The sequence below is a fragment of the Corvus kubaryi genome, unplaced genomic scaffold (assembly GCF_017639235.1).
Source record: "Corvus kubaryi isolate FWS band 111438036 unplaced genomic scaffold, C.kubaryi_AGA036_p1.0 37334, whole genome shotgun sequence".
Taxonomy (NCBI): Eukaryota; Metazoa; Chordata; class Aves; order Passeriformes; family Corvidae; genus Corvus; species Corvus kubaryi.
Window position 1 is genome coordinate 10,636,471 of NW_024581108.1, and position 18,771 is coordinate 10,655,241.

Here is an 18,771-nt window from a genome sequence, read left to right on the forward strand (position 1 = left end):
ATCATTCCCACCTACAAGGACAGCGATGCTAAAATGCTTCATCTTTCCTAGGTGCTCAAGTTTTAAAACTTTTACTGCATCGCCCTTTTTCTCATATTCTTGTTCTAAGACTTCTCTCTCTTTATAATCCTGCAGACTGCTTTCCACCAAGACTCGGGCGCTGAACAGACGTGGGTTGCAAGACCCATCCCGAGCTGACTGGTTTTCTTTGAGCATGTCCATGTGCTTCCTCATGGACACACTGACAAACATAGAGGAGCTCTCTGCTCTTCACATAACATCTCAGGAGCACACTGAGGTATACACTGCTAACAATGCTGAGCAGCTATCCCAGGGCTTGGAGACCATGAAAGGGAAGCAGCAGTGAAACAACCCTCACAGTCATTATCCCTGTACCTGCATCTCCCCATCAACATTTTCTGTCCACTTGTATTTACCAAATGCAATTGTGACACCAAATAAAGTTGTGGGTGTGCCTGTTTCACCTACATGTAACCTTGAGAAGGAAAAAAAAGGAAAAAAGTAATGAAACTTATAACATTTGTAACTCTCTATTTAACAACAGAGAAGCTTTCTCCAAAACAACTGTCAAGAGGTAACTACAAAGGAAACTGAAGACTTTTGCCTGAGAAAAAAACCACAGCTAAACCTTCTTTCTGTAACTTAAATCTCCTTGCTCTGTTCTATTTCTCTCTCCTCTTGATGGTATCAATCCTCAACAATGCTTCATTTTCCCTGCAGATCAATTAATTTAATACAACAGAGAAATACTGTACAATTATCATCACTGAAAAGCTGAGTGCTCAAAGCCAGCCTGCTAACTCTGATCCATGTATATTCTATTTGTAGATCAGCATGTATGCCCTGCAATCAGAGGCACAATGACACATTTTAGCACACAGGGTGCGTTCTCCCTTTATCGCCATCTCCCCTTCATACACACACCCTCAGTGTTCCTTCAGCCCGAATTACGCTCCTTCTAATATTAAATTTAGAAACAGAACTCTGAATCACCAGTTCCTGTTGTGAAAGTAGCTAGAAACAGATACAGCAAAAGAAGTTTTCTAGTAAACAGCTATAGAATAATCAGTCCACCACATTAGACCCTACTGTTACCAACTGTTTTATAAGCCTAGGAGAAGAGATTATATACATTTATATAAACAAAATAATTTCATTTCCTGCATGTCTAATCCTTCCTAGAATCACATCAATTCTTACCTGTTATGGTATCATGCAGCAGTGAGTTTCAGAAATTAACTGTCCACTATAAAAAAGAAAAAAAAACCACACCCAAAACCCCTTCAAAAATATTACTCAAACTCATTGCTTGTGAGCCTGCTGCAGCACTTACTCCATTCCATTCTACCTTTTCTCAACCTTTCTTTAGCTGCACCTTCAAGAGGAGGAACAGAAAGATCTAAGCTGCTGCTTTGCAAGACAAGAGCAGCACAAAGATTTCAAAACTGATTATATGCAAAAAAGGTCAGTTCCAGAGAGAGAAGAGTTCAGACAGCATTACACACAAGTTAGTCTGTCCTGCAGAGAATGATTACTTCCTAGCATACGCAGCGTGGAAACGCACTCATGTCTGCCAGTTTGAGTCCATGAGGAACCACATGCATGGTTAGGAAACTCTTGGTCACCAATTGTGGATTCCCGTTTCTTCAGTTGCTCTTGAAATATTTAACAAAGGAGCTATGTATCTCAGGCCAAGAGGCACCACCCACATATATGCCTCATGTAGCATACATACACACACACACATCCACGCTATATATAGATACAATTTCTAGCAGAGACGCAAGCTGATGCTCAACTACACAGCACACATGAAGAACATTTTGGTTTGCAGGTTTGTATAGTCCCATCTATGACTTACTGAAGTCAGTGGGACACCACATAATCACTACACTCAGTAATTCCTGTATTTAGCAGGAAGGACACTTTCAGAAAATCTTTCAGGCCCTGGGAACATTTTGGGTGGAATCCACCCCTTTCCTCTGTTATTTATTTGTTCTAGCACTTATGCTCTCTTGCCATTACAAATGCACTTATTTCCAATTGCCTGACTGCAGCTCCCAGACATCAGTTCTGTGTCATGCCTGTTTCTGTTTGCGTTTTAGCCTCCAGTATGCTCTCCCTCAGAAGGTGCTTCCCACCAGTTATCAAGTTCCTCCATTCATCTATTAAGAAACAACAAACCCAGCAACAGAATGAGCCTTTCAGGCTCTCCTTGTAGAACATCAGCCAGCCTTCAAATATCTACTCTGACTTATGTGAACTCACTCCATTTTCAACAGGCTGTTCGTGACCTCAGAATTCTACATGATTCACCTTCCTTTGCCCATTGCCCCTCCTGCACCCAAAGTTATAGCCCTTTGCTGCCCTGTAAGACAGCAGTCATGTTCAGTCGTCGACTCACTGTAACCTCAAGCAGTCTTCTCCCCAAGCTCTTATTCTGTCACTACATTGAAGTACAACACCTGCAGGCCCCATGATATTGCAGACTATATTAAAATGCACTTTTGATTGATACAGTTCACCAGGCTATGCAAGTTCCTGTGTACAAGCTGCCTTGTCCTTGTTTACCACACTGCCTAGTGTGATATGGCCTGCCAATTTTATCAGTACAGACCCTATCCTTGTCTCCAGCTACTTGATGAAAAGGTTCAATGGAATCTGGCCTCACCTCAATCCTTAAAACAAGACTTCTAGAAGCATTCCCATTTGATAATGATTCACCACAAGTGACTAACTTTTAAACATCAGTTAGTCAGTTCTTAATTCGTTTACTTTTGCAATATCCCAGAGCCATAACATGTCAGGACACAAGTCCCCAAGGGGCACAGCAGTCCTCACTGACTACCTCTGCTGCTGCTGAGAAAGGGAACAAGAGACAGGACTTGGAAGGAGCTAGGGAGCAGCAGAGGACCACATGGGTTGAACTGTCTCCCTCCCCCTTACATGAGATGACTTCGAAGACACAGCTTTACCAATCTCATAGAGTCCTGGTTGCTTTAACTTTTCCAGTATTTTGGTGACTCTTAATGTCAAGCTAGCTGGAAGATGATTAAGTCAATCTCCCACTCTTTCCCTGTCTATTCTGGCACAGTTGGTTTTAAGACACTCAAAACCAACAGTTACTAAAAACTGTCTGCAGGCCTAAAAACTTTTCACCAAGGTCTTTAAAACAATCAAGCCACAGTGCTGCTGATTTACACATGTGCATCCCTAGAAGGAATCTTAATTTATTAAATCAGACTTACTTCTCTGTTGGAATTGCATTGATGGTATCACATTCTATACCTTCCCAAATATGGAAGAGTATTAACAAATCTTTCTACTTTTTTGCATGAGCTACTTTATTATCTCTGTCTAGTAACTGGAATTATTTCTAACACAGCTCAGCTGTAGAAAATATTCAGTTAATTCTCTTACTTCCTAACTTCTAACTTGCATTCCCATGTATCCATTTCCCCCTTAATTACTGTTTTTTCTTTGAAATTTCTAGATGTGTCCTGAAACCAGAGGGCTATTAGTAGAGATGTCTTCTTTCTTTAAACCAGAATTTCAGCTTGTGGACTATTTAGTATCTTCTTACAGAGACCTGTTTTCCATTCACCTTTTTTTTTTCCTACAATAACATCAAGTTCTCTGTGATGACAAATATGCTCTTTTGAAGCATTAAGTATAATTTCTTTGGGGCTGTTCTCTGTTTGTCTATCCTTTACATTAATGGGTCACACTCAGTGGTCCCATGGCAACCACCAACTTTTAGCTGTGTGATACCAAAGTCCACAGTAGCTTTCTCAGCTGAAGACCTGAAACAAGAATTGACCTGCAGTGGCCTAAATTTCCATGGCACTGAACATGTTTCCATGATGCCAATAGGATGTTCAGCACTCTGGAAGCAACCAAAACAAAACTAAACAGAGTGTACAAAGGGAAACAAACCTGTACATTTGCTGATCAGCCATTTCAGACACCTCTAAAAAGCCCTTCAAAATCTACTTCTTGAGTGTAAAGATGAGGTATTTACCAAGTAAGCAACTTGGTAAGTCAACCAGACTGGACAACATCCATATTTTGACTCCTCTCCATCAGCCTGACCCTCACTCCAGGTAACAGCTTCTGCACAGCCCAGCCATCTGCTGCTTGTTTGATGAACAAGACAAAACGAACCGACCTCAGTCTGATCCCAGTGGGACACTGCCACAGAAACTGCACTGCTCCTCAGTCAAGAAAGGCAGTGCAAAGCACATGCACTCAGAATGTAGACAAAATATCCCACATCTGCTCAAGGTGAGAGGCATCTGTGCTCTACTTGGATTTGCCCATCCAGTCAATTAAACTTTAGTACAGAATCAGTCCTTAGCCTCTAGGACCAAGCCTTTCACAGGGCAATAGAACAAAGTATTCAGCAAGAAAACTACAACATTTGACATTTTAACTGCCTCAGCAGTAAGAAAAACATTCAGAACCTGCCATTTTCACAACTTTATTTAAATAATATTCTAAGTATTCATACACAGTGATCTGTTATGTGTTCTAGAAGCATGGCAGTAGCAGTCTACAGATAGAATTCTGCAGTTCAACATACACGATGGAACTTCCACCTAATCGCACATGGCTGCTGAAACACATACTTGCATGAATTCAGTTAAATTAGAAATTCCTTACGATGTTTCACAAGCCTAAATTCAGTAACTGAAAAGGAAATAACCTGTGTTCTTCCTGTACATCAGCCACAGCAACTTATTTTGCAGAACTGAAAATGACTAAGGAAGAATACCTACAGTGGTTCAAACATTCCTCTTTTTATTAAAATAGGAAGAAAAGGAGAAAAAAAAGACTGTAGCAGTGCATTAAAATGCAAAATGGAGAGCTCTGCCCATAACTTTTCCAACAAATTCTCCCTGAATTAGGCAGCAAATGTTCAAAACTGCCAATCTGCACAAACAGTTTAGTCTAAAGTGCACAATCCCTGTGCCAGATTCCTCTGTCCCTTTCTCTCAGGCTTGAAGTAAACATAACTATGCAGGTTGCCAAAAGCCTCAAATAACAGAACATTCAGCCTCTTCCTACTACCCAGATTTTGCAAATGTTCCCTGCTTCGTACACACACCTGAAAAAACTTTGTATGGGATGGGAAGAATTTCAGTTTGGGGTGGAAGTCCAAGATTTGCTTGGAGGGCTTGTACTCCCTCTAACTTCCTTCACCCTCCTCCCATCAGCTTAGAAAAATCTCAGAAGACATCAGCAGCTTTACCCACTTAAGTGCACTCCATTCACCATAAAAGATTCAATATGTGAACTAGAAGTTTCTACTGAAATTTTCAGTCATTACACGGTTAGTGACAGCTTTAAAGGATGCCATTAGCAGCATTCCAAAGGTCTATTGCAAGGACTAAAGTCAGTTCACATCCTCTCATAATTTCTGCTTAAGGTTAGCAGAGTCAGAAGCTTGAATAACGAATTCAGATGAAAGTACAGGGTGACTTTAAATACAAGTGCTATTCCTGACTAGTAATACATCTGCATCCATATAAAGCTTCCCAAATCCTTAAGAACAGCCTTCCTATATAATATAATCCACTTTGAGGCTTTGTCTGCATAAGGCACTTAGGATTAATTCTTAAAACAAAAACCATGCAAATTAAAAAACTGATTGATTGAACTGCTTGAGACCTTCTTCAGATGTTCTTTTTCAGAATCAGAGTGACTCTCAATTATTCTGCCTCAAAGATGTAGGACAGTTGAAGCAATTCACTTTAAATTCACACCTTCAGCTGACTTGAATAATTTCTTAATGGCATGTGAAGACAAGACTTAACTCCAGAATGACACACGGAATTTACTCAGGAGTAACTGTCCAAAATATCTCCCTTGGGAGACAGGCCCAGACAACACAACACATCAGGACACTGGTTCAACACCAAACCATTCTAAGAAGAATGCAAGAAGCCACACAATCAGAAAAGCTTGAATTCTGGTAAATTGAATTTCTGGCTGTGTATTTGCCAGGTTTTAGAGAAGCATTTCCAGCAGGCGCCTAGCCTTAGCTTGAAAAGGCTCTTATTCTGACAATTATCCATGATTCTTCTCCATTCCTTCCCTCCCCTTTCTCCACAAACTGCATTCCCCAGCTGCTCTCCCAAACCCCAGCCTGTTGTCCTGACAGCTGACACATGGGGCACAATATAAGACAGAATGTGACAGCCCCTTCTTGACAGATTTTAAGCATCACCTGCCTACCATGCAAAGCAGCTTGGAACAGAAACTGCAGGTGCAGAACCAGCAGAGAAGTGCTTTGACTTTGGATGCTCCCTCCCCCACAGCTAGGCTCTCATTGTTTTTTCCTGGGGATAAATCTTCACATCAGAGCCACAGCCTCCTGCAGATATAGATCAGCATTGCGCATCCCACCATTCTCTGTCACTGACAAAAAATAGCTCTGGAGAGAGAGGAGGAGGTTTTCAGCTGTTTTCTTCTCCAGTTCTCTCTCTCCTCCCTTGCAATGAGGGAGGAGCCATTTTCTCATGTTCATGGCTTGATGTCAGAAGTAACTGTTTTCTTACTCTATGGAGCAGTAAATCCCCAGATGTGCCTGTAAAAGAAATTTAACAGTAGCCACAATGTTCCAGCAGCATCCTCAGCAACACGACTACCAGGCTTTTCATGGAAGAGCTGAAAGAAGCTGGCTGGCATATTACTTGTTTCCTTACCAGAGGCAGCCCAGAGAAGTGGCTGGAGCCAAAAGGAGAGGTCTGCACAGATGCCTCTCCTAGGCACCACTGATACTCTTACAGGGTTCAAAAGAGCCACAGGAGAGGGACATTTTCCTAGACAGGATCAAAAATAGATGGAGGAAAAGCATGTAATATACGATTCTTTAATTTTCTCATAAACAGTAACTTTATTCTTCTTGAAACATTGATTGACATTTGATCCTGTTATGAACAATTCCGAGGCCTCCCCCACAGAGCATCTAAGCTGCATCACATTAAAGCTGTTCCTTTCTCCTTGCCTCTAGCATATTCCTAACATGTAAACAACTCTGCTGTGCACACAAGCAAAGGCAGAGCTAGCTAGTGAAAGCTGCAGCACTAAGGGCACCATAGGATCTCATCCAACCCTAATAACCCATTAATTTCACAGGGCACTGTATTTATTAACTAGAAGCCAACTGCTATTAATGCAAATGTACATGTGAAAAATTATCCCATTGGAAAAGCTGAAGGAACATTACAGACTGATTTTTCACAGACTGTCATGTTTCACAAGCTTTGTTACCCCCGTAACCCAAACATACAAGAAACACCAGTCTGAATGGTGGAAGAATTATGACAGACTAGGAGAAAGGCAAGAGTCGGGAAATCCAGCAGCCTTACTGTCTGAGGATTTCAGCTGATGTGACACCACATGATAAGTAATGTTCTTGTGGCCAAGCCTCAAAACCCATAGGGACTATTTCCAGTTCAGCTTAATAAAAAGAAAAAAACCCCAATCTTATTTCTCACCTATTCAACAGTGAGGTAATTAACAAGCAATACCTTACAAAAGTTACCAAAGTTAATGCAAAAGGATTGCCCAGCCACATATTTTGTGTATGTTAACTCCCACTTCACAGGCTCTGGACCAAGACACTCAGGGGAGCTGCCCTGGTGAGTCTGGTTCCTTAGAGCAAGTTCCAATAGCCAGATTCACCCGCTCTGCCATGGAATCCTCTTACAGCACCATTACTCAACTCACAAATCTCTCTCCACAGGCAAATCTGATAAGGTCTGGAGGAAACACCAATCCATCTCTGACCCCTGTCTCATTCATCCAGGGGTTCTGCAGTGGTCCCAGGAAAAGCTAATGTAACTGCAACTACTTCTCTTTAGGGACTTCTCCGCCTTAGGAGGTTTCCAATGTCAGGAAGCCAGAGCGAAGTGGTGCTCAAGCTGTGAACTGAAAACAGCTGCACTGCCAGGCTGCAACATCAGGACTTAGAGCAGGCCAGGGTGCCTTGGGTGACCATTCCATTTGCAGTTTTTTGCCCCTTCAGTTAAAACAAAACCTGGTGATTTCTTGCTGTCCTTCTGATTTCTGCTGTCCACACCTACTTTGTAAACTGGAGCAAATCAGTCATGTCCCAACACCCACTAGCTTCCTTTGGCTTCTTTCTCACATTCAAAAATGTCAAACTATGAATTCCAGTCCCTGCTTCTTCCTTCCACAATGCAAAGTATCACCCTAGTCACACACATCCTTCTCCCCTCCCACTTCTTGTCAAATTCCACTGCCCATACTGACACCAGAGCAAGTTTTATCTACTTCAAGCTGTGAAATCATCCACTTCTTCCCAGCACCCCTCAAAAGCAAACTGCTTTCCTGTCCTACTCTCTCTACAAGCCAGCAGGTGAACACCCACTCAATCCTGCATATGACGTTTACCAAAGGAGGTTTTACTGGAGTAAAACAAGCATTCAGGAAGGTCTAGTTTTATAAATAAAATTGCATATTCTTCCCTGCAGCTAAAATCTCATCTCCACATTTCCCACTTTCAGTGCTTTTAACACAAATTAAAGAGGCAGGGGGAGGAAGAGCTTTCTTCTTCCATAGTCTGTGCCCAGGCAAATGGCAGTTTTACTACAAAGGTCAAACAACCTCTTTTTAAAAAACTTACTAAAGCCTAAGTCTAATGCTACCCTTGCAAAGGCTAAATCCCCACTCATAGTAACTCTGCAGTATGCAATAAATGCTGTTATACAGCATTTATAAAGCAGTACAACTAAATCTTAACTTTTGACTACAGCAAAATAATGGTCACAGCTAAAGGAAGCCAAAGTATTTCATTATCTGCAAGCTGGAAATTTTAGACAAATCTTCAACGACTGAGGCTTTGCAAAGTGCAAGGGTCAGCTGCTGTACCCTACATACCTGACAACATGCAATGTCACGAACACCAACACCGGAAGGTCATAGCTACACCATAGTGCCAAATACCTGGCAGCCTTTCTCTTTTTACAGAAGCCTGATTAGAAGACTACAGCCAAGCCATAGTTCAGAATTTAATGATTAAGGGAACCACTGTACTGAAAATGTGAAGCATTTCAAGTTTAAATTATGAATGATAGCAATAGCTCAAGTTAAGATTATTACACATTTTCATTCACCTTTCACTCTTATAAATAAATAAAAATGAAAGGTTGGGCAGTGGCTTTTTGTACACTATCAGCAAACAAATGCCTAAATGGATGTTCACCATGCACTAAACATTCACGATTCAGTACCAAAATTGCCCAGGATTGCACATAGCGTGCTTTTAATTTACCAAAAAGACAAAACACAGCTTATTACCTCTTCTAACATCAGAGTCACAAGACCTATCTTGTATCAAAGGTCTGCCCCAGACAGGAACACTCAAGAGGGTATCAATTAACCTCTTAAAGGATTCCAAAAGGTTGCTGAAGCTTCCATGTCTTTCATGGATTGGTTTTGATTGACCTCGAATCTTTGACCTACTACAATTGAACCCCCCTTAAAACAGACATTATTTATGTTAATTTAACTGAATTCAGAGGGCTCATTTTGAGTCATCCCTTCAGGGTCACACTGCAGTCAGCAGCATTCTTCACTTTTACCACTATCCCAGCATAAAGGCAGAAAGCACCCTGGGCCCAGGGTTTCCCATTAGACACCCAGCTCAAATGCAAACCTGTAGAAATACAAATCCTTCACTGACAAATGTCTATTGAAGAAAAGTAAACAACCTGTATGTGAGAATTCCTGAAAATCAGGAATGCCATTAGCCATGCAGCACCTGGTATACCAGTGCACTTCAAAAAGGTCATGAGGTAAGCATAACCCTAACACACCAAATGAGAACATTTGGCTCCTTCAAAGTGCTGTAACCTCATCAAAACACTTGAATCAAATCTGACATTTATATCTCTTTAAATAATGTGTGAGCAAAAAGCAAAGACAAAGCAACATTTGCAGTTCAGGGAAAGACATCAAAACAAACACGTTCCTAGTACTCAAATGTTAAACTACATGTGGGAATCTGATGATCTTTTGAATGCCTGAAAGCTAGGACACAGAGGAAAGGGCATCTTGTTTTTAAATTAATTATTAATCAATCTTTTCAGCCATCAAACCCCTGCAATGACTCATCCACTTGCTTTACCAAAGTCTAAACTGTTATGGGAAGACTGCAATTCCACTGGAACATTATCCTCCTGAGTGCAATACTTAACCCTATATACGAGAAAGGATTTTAGTAGATTCATTTCTCTTCCACAAGATCATCAAGTCCTCATTACACCTGGAAAGAAAAATTGCAAAAAAAAAAAGAAAAAAAAAAAAGGCAGAACAGTATTTAGAATTTTACATTGAGAGAAACAAGAGATTAAGTCTATCTCAGTTATTCATTGCAAAGCCAGTATTCTTCCAGTGACAGTATACACTGTAAATAATAAAAGAATTCACATCATCAGAAGTTCTCAATTATCATGTCATTGAATGATACAATTCTTCGACACTCATTCAGACAGTTTCTACTGTCTGTAAAGGAATTTAGAGAACTGTGGATTGATAGAAGCTACTTTTTAAGTTTATGAAATTATGAACTTGATCCTATACCCCACATCCATGAAAATCTCTTTTCTAAGTTTGACAGCTCTACTAAATAAACCAAGCTGCAAGACTTGAGCTCAGTTGGTGATACCTATGTACAGAGCTTGCTCTTTTCCTCTGCTAAAATTATATCAGAACATTACAACACATTTGCATATCTCCCACACATGTAACTTTTTACCAGCAGTAACAAGATGACATCAAGGCTTAGAAAACGTACCAGAGACAGAACGAGAAGGTGGAGTTTCCTGCAGGAACACCCAGGCTGAAGTCCAGCAGCTGCCAGGGAAGGTGCTGCCTTTCTACCAGCCCGATGCCTTCCCATCAGGCTCCCACTTACCAGTGGCAGATGTGAAGCTCCACCCAGGAAACCAAAAGCTTCCTACTGTTTCTCCCCTCTCCACGGCCTCCAGGCTACTACCAGGAAAACCGGTATCGCTCCACCCTTTTTCCATACGAATGATTTACATCTTTTCCCTTTACTATGCTCAGCCTTGGAGCTACCACAGAATACAAGGAATAGGAAAAAAAAGTCTCTGCTGAGTTATCTCCCCTAGTCTCTCCCGTATGGTTTTTCTGGAAATATTTCTAGTAGCAGCCCAGAGTCCTGCTGTTGATTTTAATCAGGCAGAAGTAATACGAAATTCACATGACTCCTGTCAGTTTTCCAGCCACACAAGTTTTGCAAAAACATCAATTAAAACAATCTGATCTTCCAACTTTTACCTAGGAAAGCTATAAAAAAAATTACAGAGGTAGCAGAACTTTGGAAAAAGTTTAATTTATGCATTGGTGCACAGATCTTTTCAGAAAAGCTTTTCATTAAAAAATAAAAATTATGACAGCACTGAAGATTTTTGGCACTTTACTTCCTCCAAAGATGCCAGTGTGGAAAAAAAAAAATTTAATTGAGCCAAGTAAAAGCAAGTAATAAAAAGTCACAGGAAAATATCTGACCTGCCATGAATAAAGTGTTACTAAAGTGTGAAAGTGAGTTTAAGTGATTTTGGAAGTCAGTAATGGAACCCAGTGTTATTCAAGGTATGCTACACACCAGAAATTCTGACTTGAATGCTCGAGTTATAGGGAGCCATGGCCTTCCTTCTGTATCTTTACAGCGGCCCATTTTCACCAGTCCCACCCTACCATGACATCCCAATAGCAAAGCTCAGTTAAAATGCAAATAGAACAAGACAATTAATCTGAAACTCAAGAAAGTCACATATTGTGCAGGAAAATTTGAAAACAAGCCCGTACAAGTGCGACAGTGTAACAATAACTAACAGACCAAATACAAGTCCCCCCAAATCATTAATACTTGTTTTTTAATGACCATGTTAGCTGCAGGGAAAGTGCCTTTGTAACATAATGTAAGGCCCAACTAAAAAAAAGTGAAATAATCAAAAATTATTTTTGTTAGTATCAAATTAGGCCAAGTATACACCACATACTTGGGGATAAGATTACTCCAGGAAGCAGGCTTTTTAACACCAGCACACTTAAGATCTAAATTACCATGGACTGTGGAATGGAAAAATGCAGAACCGCATAAAAGGAAGGCAAACCCTGCTTACAAAATAGCAGTGAGTCAGCTCCTGAGGACTGGTCTATGACTGCTATGAAAACAAGATGCACATTCCTTATGTGCACTCCAATTGTACAGAATGAAAACAAGCCCATCCCCTAAACAGGCTGTTAATAGGGCAGATGACATTGCAGAAAAGGTGTCAAGAAACATCAGTAACATCCTTTAACCCATACAAACCTCAGAAAACATTTTCAGCCAGTGCTGATCCACAGAGCCTTTTAACCATGCACTCATCTATTCATGTTTGAGGCATTTAATAAGCAAGAAACATTCGTATCCCTGGCCTCGATCAACCAGTAACAGCCTATCTTGGGGACACCTCTAACTCTAAAAAGTCCTTGAGATATTCTTTAGAGAGTCTCTTTCTAAAACGCCATGACCCTTTAGCCTGTCTAGTTCCATCATCTGTAATCAGACTACCTAGAAAACCAAGAATAAACTCCAAGGCCTTTTGTGACATGCTGTGAAACTATTAATATTAACAAGCCATTCAATATCATAAGGAACACTAAGTAACATAACTACTCCAAGCATTTATTTAGAGAACACAACTACATTTGCCCTCATCCAAAAATCAAAGGTAAATGGTGGGTTTTCATAAGTGTCTCCCTCTTAGCAAGTGCCCTTGTCTACAGGCAGCTCTCTCCTTGACCACATTATAGCTCATTTTGTTGGTGCTGTTTAGGGATATCTGGGGGTTTTCTGGTCTTCTGCTCATTTTGCTGTTTTCTAGATGTTATGGGTGAATGGGGCTTTTCTTGGTATATTGATTATTTCTGAGAAAAAAAATACATTCAAAGAATTAATCCAGCACACATGCAGGGGAAAAAAGTCTATCAGGTCTATCAATATTATTTTGTTGACAGCTATTAAAACAAGGTGCTGACCACTGAATATCATGCCAGCACACACTGAATGGAAGCACCCTGGCCAACCTCTCTGAAAAAAACAGAAACCTTGAAACCAGCTCATTTCAGGGAAAGGATTAAAGGTTGTTTTTCCAGGTGTCCTTGCACATTGGATCCCTCTGCCAGACACTGCAGTTTATCTTTGCTAAACACTTACACTGCAGAAGTACCTAGAGACCTCAAGTAGGTCAGGACCTCAGCATGCAAAGTACAAAATTGATGCATAATACTTGACAGCCCCTGCCTCATCATATTTTTCCATTTCAAGTGTTTGCCTTCCCACTAGCGCAGCTATTTGAACAACCTACACAAGGAAAAGAAACTCAATGACACTGCAAAAAACCCACCCAAGTTCCAACACCAACGTATGAAAGTGCTATCCAACATACAAAGAAAACAGAAGCAGCCCTGCCCCTCATGAGGATATTATACATAAAGATCTAGGTGAAAGTCAAATCAGAGCAGGTTTGGGGCTTTTTAGGTTGGCATACCTTCAACTATTCTAACAAAGACAGAAGAGGCTGTTGAAATAAGCTTTGGTAAATGTTTATGGATGAGAGCTCCAATTCTCATTTTCCCATCTCCTACAAGCTAGACATACTCTTTCAGTGAAGGGAAGAGTTTCTCAGTTGCTGCCTTCAGATTGAACCCTGGTTGAGACAGAGCAGGGGTGCAAAGGCAAATTAAAAGAAAATTTAAATGAACTGCAGGGAGTAGAACGTGAGTGCTAAGCCTCATGTTTGCATCCCCTGAATTAGTTCCCTTAAAGGCGAAAAAATATGCAATAAATCTGAAATTAAGCTTAACAAAATGATAGAGTTCTTGGCAACCTGATTATTTTAACAAGTTGACAGCCAGTTATTCCAAATTGTCTCAGTTTAAATACACATACCAGGACAGCACTATCCAGAGGAGAGGGCCAATACACTCCTGCAAGATCAGCAGTGCTTTACATTCCATGTTCTCCCTTCTGATATCTCCCTGCTCCATCATCACCCACCTCTGTCTTCACAAATACTCACCCAGATCCTGCAGAGGTTACCTGCAGCTCCCCATCCAGTTTCCTGAACTTAAAAGGAAAAGCTGGTATTGCTGTGGACTTGACTGCAAGTTACCACCAACCAGTGACTGCCCAAGGATTAGGGAGCACACCGACTAAGGAAAACACAGCCATTGCTTATCAGCCAAAAGGTGGTGACTTGACAGGTGATTGTCTGGTTCTACCACAGCCCACTGCTTCTTGCATCTAAAGAGAAACCCATGCAGCACCACAGTCCTCCCCATCCCACCCATGGCAGAGGAATGTCTGCTGCTTCCAGCCTTTGGCAGCACTACCAGCATCTCAGCCTGGTGTCATGGGACGCAGCAAGTCACCAAAACACACGACCTGCTAAAGCATGGTCAAAGCATGTGGGACTGCCAAACCAGACAGCCAGATGCCAGAGTGCAGCTCTGGTGCAAGCAACAATCTGGTAGGATTTTTGGGGGGAAATAATAGGGTAGCATTTGAGCTCTGCCTCTAAAGCCCCAAACTACAATGCTTCCTTCATAGTAAAGATTGGAAAAAACAAACCAAACCCAAACCTGGGCAGTGCTCCCCTTTACCACAGAACTTCAAAATAGCACATGATGGGGCCAGGGAAAGGGGCTGTATGGGGGGCTTTACTTTCTTAAAAAATTTATTTTCATAGAACTGTTTTTTCCCCAATGTTTCAAGTATCAGTAATACTAATACTAACAATCATTACATTCCTTAAATAATTATTTGAACTGCCCATGAAAATTGTTTTGAAGTCTGCCTGGAAAAACATTTTACCTCAAAAGTTAGCAGATTCAGTTTATGAGCAGAAAAAAAAAAAATTGCTTTTTTTGCCCAGCTCCTGCAGAATATAAGAGTTAATGGAATGGAAAAGAGATTGATGCTTTATTGATCAAAACAATTCTAATTACACATAGAAGACTTTTCCATGTTTCCAGTAATACACTGAGCAAAAGCTACTTCATGAAATGCCGTCAGATAAGCAGAAAGTGGGAGCCCATTGCTCAGTAACAAAGGCCAGAATTTTATATATCCAATTACTGGAGGCACTGGAATGTTATAATTGTAAGCACATTCTAGCACTTGAAATAATAAATAAAACTAGAGAAACATATTATTTATGTAAATTTAAAATTTTTCTAAAAGAGGCCCATAAAAAGCTGTGGACAGAGTAACACAATATAACAGCTAAACCACAGCAGCACTAAAATAATTGAGCAACAAAGAGCTGTTTATTCATTTTTCCCTTGCAAATCTCCCTCTTCCCCCCATCTTTACTATCTGAGGTGCAAGGCAATAATGTCACCAACATCTTATGGTATGTCCTTTTCACCATCATGTGCAAATACAGCATTCTGAGACGTGTTAGGCCCATCTACACAAGGAAAACCTGGTGCTGGAAAGACCAGCTTTTCTCCAGTCCAATCTCTCCTGTGGTTTCACAGTTGCTGGAAGTGTTTCACCTCTCCTGAAACCAAACTGGGTATGGACAAGGAAAGGCAGACCTTACTCTTTGATGCTGCACCTCACTACACTGATTTAGTGCTCCACTGTTTGCTCAGCCTCTGAGAGAACAAGCACTCTGTGATGGTGCTACCTTCTTCAAAACAGCATCAGCTACCAGAGACAACAGACAAAGCTTGAGGGAGCAACACATTGAGAATCACTTCCCATCTATCCAAAAGGCACCTCCAGAGATTCCAGTCATGAAGTGAGAGCAGGTAGGTATTTCAAAACAACATTGTAATATGTTGAAACACACAGCTAAGAACACTGCAGCCTGGTGAATTTGATACATGTCCAGTAGGAAACAGGTCTATGCACACAAAACCATGCAACAAGACATTACTCCAGGGAAGGTTTGAAGACAGCAGTGCTGCATTTTGACCCTGCTCAGATTTTTCTCTGCTATAGCAAGTTGGCGACAAACCCCGCCAGTGCTATCTCCTTCCTCCCCCGTGCTGTGTCGGTGCCACCGCCCGCGGGCGGGCTGGGTTCAGGCTCCAGAAGGACAAGCAGGCTAGAAGCAGCTCAGCTCACTGACCCGTGGCTGTGGGGACTGGCTTTTGCTATCAGTAGCGGACAAGTCTCCTGTCTAGGCAAAGAAATAGGAGAGCAAAAACAGTGAAAAAACCACCAAAGTAGGGCTATTTTCCAGTTATTTTTTAGTTTCTGTCTCTACCGATAACATTGAAAATTCTGCTGGGAGGACAGGAAAAAAGAAAAGATAAACCAACACAAAAATTGTAACAATGGAGCTAGATACACAGAAGTTCTTTTCATTGCAAAGAAGTACTCAAAATGACATCTCTATCTACACTAAAGAAAACATTGCTTCTGCCTTGAGGTAGCCTTGGCAATAACATTGTTGCAAGCAAAAGCCAGTTAATCATTTTGGAGGGAATTTCAATGAATTTAATTCATGTGTCAGTTAACAAGCTTCTAATTACTGCTTCTGGTATTGAAACACACAAGGAAAACAGCCCTTGCTCTCCAATCCCCTCACCATACCTGCTCCTGGCAGTGGGGCAACAGGACCAGCAGTCATCCTGGCTTCCAGTTGAAGGTCGGCATTGCTGCTTATTATGTGTGTATAGTAAACAAATAGCTTATACAGATAAGTTGTTCTTAAAACAAACCAAAAGCACATCAAGTGAAATGCGATCTAAAATAAGCCAGCAATGTTTCAGAATATCGCTATTTCCCCTTGCACTTCAGGACGCTGCAGCTGCAGATATTCCTCTAAAACAATTCAAGACTTAAAAGTTTATGCTCCCACAAAAAGAGGTTTCCAGACACAAATGTATTATAAATAAACACACACACTCCATCACAGTAACCAGACCAGAACATTTGCACAGAAAAGGCCCTAGCCACACTTCAACATTTTGTTCATTTAACTGTATCAGCCAGTATTTTTTTCCTTGCTTCCCAACTGTGCCAGCAAAAACCTTACTGCAAAAGCCCTTCTAGTGATTGCAAAATTCTTCTGCCTGCATAAACCATTCCTTTCACAGGACATGGTGTATGCAGTATTAGCAAAAAAAATTCCTTCCACATGAGTAGAGGAACCTGAGAAAAAAGTGGTGAGACCAGGTAACAAAAGTGTGCAAGTGGGAAGGGTGAAAGCAAAGGAGAGCATTGCATCAGTCCAGCTTATGTGTACAGAAAAAGGCAGGAAGCAGTAACTGCCCTCACACCACTTTGTGCCAGCAGAAACTAAACTGCAAGTTCACAACACTACTACAAGAAGTAACACCAGGAAAACACTGCATGCAGGTCAGACTGACCAACTTGACTTTGACAGACCTGGCATTTTGTCTTTTATCTGGATTTTTGTGTCATGTTTTGTGTAATGTATAATCTTGAGAAACAAGTATTACCTAGAAACTTAAGCATAAGCCATTCCATTTATGTCATGTGGACACTAATCCTATTCCCCCCAGGAGTTCAAGTGTCAGTTGTGTTAACTGTTTCACTACTGATAAGATACTTAGCACAACTTCTTTGCTAAAACCTACCTCAGAACTCCAAGCCATCTGTAAAAGCCTCTTATGAGCAAAACCATCCACATATTCCCCATCCAGGAGTAAACAACTTTTCCACTCCTCCTAATGAGCATCCTTGTAATACAGACTCATCCTGGCTATGTAAAAAATACTCAATACTAAGAATAGAGAAGTGTGGGTTAGAAAATAAAAAAAAAATTTAGGACAGATTCAACACACTTTTAAGGACTTGCCTGTCTGTGTTTCCACGCAAATATAAATCTTCTCTGTACTTCCCCTGCTTTTTTTTTTTTTTTTTTTTAACCCCCAGATCTGCTGCAGGTTATCCAGCCTGCCACATCACATCAACACACAAACCAGCAAGGCCTGGCTGCAGAATTTAGGTCAGCTTGTCTGTGGAGTACATAAGGTCTTCCACACAGCCATGAATTTCCTAGTAATGCTTCAGTAATCCCTCTTCATCCTGCTATGCAGCTATTTCACTAGGAACTGCTAGCTTTCCTCTAACTCCCCAACAAAGACTCTCCACAGGAGGGATGTTTGCAGGCGAATGAGCCACTATCTCTTCCTTGGGAAGCAGGAAGCTGGTTGTTGAATCAAATAATGCTGATTCTTATTTCACAAGACAAAAAAAAAACCAAAACAAAACCACACACACAAAAAAACCCAAAAAGCAAACAAACAAAAAAAACCACACCAGGAAAGATATAATCAGAGCTAGAAATTACCTCTACAAGATTAGGAATAATTTTCTTAATAGATTTTAAACAAACCCTCACTGCTTCCACCTAGGTCAATAAATAAAAAGATAACAAAAATGTAACTAATAAATTCAGATAGTCGAAGCAACAGATACTGGTATTTCTGGAGAGGAAGCATCCCTTGAGGTGAAAAAACATTGTGCCTCTTCAAAAAATGCTCCCTCTAAAAGTGAATTGCATGCCATTGCCATCCCAAATGTTGTACAAGCCCACAAAAGTAGCAGCCCTGTTCTTAAGGGATCTCTAAAGGTACTTTGCATTAAAATATGTGAAGTCTTTTCAAAACATGGTCCTCAGAGCAGGAGTTCCAAATAAACTAGAAGGTACAGTTATGTAAGAC

The 18,771-nt window shown here is 40.9% G+C and overlaps 1 protein-coding gene across 4 annotated transcripts in view; it reads right to left on the reverse strand.

Annotated features, from left to right (window-relative positions):
* Positions 1 to 18,771, reverse strand: part of LRRC8D (leucine rich repeat containing 8 VRAC subunit D) — a 53,378-nt gene that overhangs the window by 22,116 nt on the left and 12,491 nt on the right. The window contains exon 1 of one of the 4 annotated variants that reach the window (XM_042030258.1): positions 10,847 to 10,938. The exons of the other annotated variants lie outside the window; for them this stretch is intronic. The gene's annotated coding sequence lies outside the window, so the exon portion shown is untranslated. Of the gene's footprint in view, positions 1 to 10,846; positions 10,939 to 18,771 lie in introns of those variants that run through there. 4 annotated transcript variants of the gene reach the window in all.